Below are 2,626 nucleotides of genomic sequence, written 5' to 3'. Positions count from 1 at the left end.
AATTCCTAATTTTTCCAAACCAAACTTCGGTTTTTACGATACTACTAACCCATGAAAGAACTTTCAACCCAACAATTGTTTTATCAATCATATATTAGTAAATGAATCATGCATCAGCATTATTTAATTGGCATATGTTACCGAAAAAAGGTAATTTGGCTTTAAAATATAATAATAACATCAAAATTTGATAATATTAATAATTCTTTAGATCTGAACCCCAAAACAAAAGGGATTTTTTTAAAAATGAGGCGGTTGTCGAAAATAAAGGTAATTGTAATTTGGTTCAAAAATTTAAACAAAAACTTCATGCTTTGGGGTCTAGCTCTTCTTACTTTTTTACGTTCTACTACTATCTTTTGAAAAATAAAAGAATATAATCCATTTTCGTTACAATAAAATCCTTATTAAAAATTTTAAGGATTCTATCCATTTAGATAAAACAATACTCCATAATCCTTTTTTCCTAAAAACCTATTCACAAAAATGCATCTAATTCCTTAAATGTTTTCCCAGCTCAAAACCCGCGAAAAAAAATGGCCTTTTTAACTTTTTTTCATTAGTTTTTTTGAAAAAAAAAAAAAAAATTGTTGTGATTCATTACATGGATTTGCATTTTTCATGTATTGGTTCCAATTTCATTTCCAATTTTTTTAAAGGAGGGCATTGTTTTTCTTCATTGTAACTAAAATGATTAAGGCGTCCAAATACATTCCCTTTCTATACATGCCCCCATAATACATCAAAAAATTTAAATTCCCAATTAAAGGCAGTTTTTTCGACTTGAGCAGCTGTGAAGAAAAGGGGTTAATCTACCATCAAATCTGGGGGGAAAAAAAGGGAATGACTTCAAAAAGCTCAGTAGAATACTCAACTTTTGGGCCAAATTTCCAAGTTAAAGAAAACGTATCAAATCTATACATTTACACTTTATTGTTTGGGAAGAACCAACCTCGTCATATCCATGCACATATATTTTAATATCAAAAAGCGAAAAATAGTAAATTCTTACATTTTTTGGTAAAACTTTGATCTAAAAAATTTTTATCAGATTCATAAATTGTAAATTTTTCGTAAATCACATAAAAGAATACAAACTAAATTACAAAACCTAATAATCGGGGAAACGGGAGAATACAAAACCAATATTTACCCAGCCACCAATACATATACAACACATAAGAAAAGCAGATCACCAATATTTTCACATATTCAAACACACATACCCCCTTTTTAAGTGTTAGCGATAGACAAAGGTGCGGGCCAGATCAAAACAAAATCAGGCGGGGTTTTAATCCTCAGGGACCCCCTTTAAACCCCCATTAAGGGTCCCAGAATCAGATATCGGGAAAACCAGATCAGATCAGATTTGATTTCAGACGATCCTCCCCGGTTACCCAGAAGCGAGTGATCCCAGAAAAATCACCCTGTTCCTATGGCAATCCAATTGTACCCACGGAACACCCCCAAGCATGGGGAAACCAATCAAAAACACACTTTTTTCCTTCGAAATATTTTTTTTCCAATAATCCTTTAAATTTCACATCAGCAATTTCTTGTCACACCACATCATATCAAATTAATAGATTAAAATTCCAACTATCTCCCAAAACCTTCCAATCCCAAAAATTTACATCCCTTTCCCTCATAAGCAACATGAAACGATTAATTGTTTATCTGATTAACACAAAATATTATTAGCCTCACGTAGACTTACTTCAGGAATTAAGACCCAATGAAAAATATACTACCTCAAAATCCCAAAAAGCCTTTGAAAACGATCCCCTTTATTCCTGCTCCTTCTCCATGTTATTTCCTGTTACCTTTCAATATATATATTTCCCCTTCAAAACTACTATTTCTCCCTTGAGATTTCCCTTAAAAATCACATCTTCACATAAACATTTCAACTTTTATCATGTCCCAAAAATGTTTGAGAAAAATTACCCGACTTTAAATAAAAATTTTCAAAATAACCCAAAAACAAAAAATTTAACGTGACCATATGAAAATAAAAAACCATAGATGTCTATTTTAAAAACTGGCAGAACAGGGGTTTCCCTTAAAAAAATTTATAAATTTTATTTGGACTCGTTTTGGGAAACTGAATTTTGGGCACATAACCCAAAGGAAAACATAAAAAGTACGTTCAGTTAAAAATTTTTTAAGAAAAAAGAATCGTTTACTTGGTTTAAACTGGGGTTGCAAATCCTGCCCGAAATGACACAAAGGCTGTCTCATTTGTTTGTTTCACCAAGACATAATTTCTACTTGAAAACCAATTCCTACCCAATTTAAAATAACCCAACTATATACTCTAATCATCCTCTTTTTTTTTAATTCCAAATTTAATTCTTTTAATTTTCCCCCAAAAATTTAAAAAAATGCATTTTTTTCACAAAAACAAACTACATTATGCAAGTAAAATAAATTCCCAAGCTAAATCAAATTAGCAAAGCAAGCTTCCAAAACCCCCTTGAATAACTTTTTTTTATCCCTACCTTCAAACACTATGTCCAACAATTTTGTTCCATTCACACCTCAAAATAGGCTTTGGAAACTAATAAGCCATCAAAACATTAGATTTACACCAGTTTAAATTCAAATTGGGGAAGACCTTGAAATT

This window comes from Salvia hispanica, chromosome 6, assembly GCF_023119035.1.
Source record: "Salvia hispanica cultivar TCC Black 2014 chromosome 6, UniMelb_Shisp_WGS_1.0, whole genome shotgun sequence".
In the NCBI taxonomy this organism is placed as follows: domain Eukaryota; kingdom Viridiplantae; phylum Streptophyta; class Magnoliopsida; order Lamiales; family Lamiaceae; genus Salvia; species Salvia hispanica.
This window is presented reverse-complemented; position numbering follows the sequence as displayed.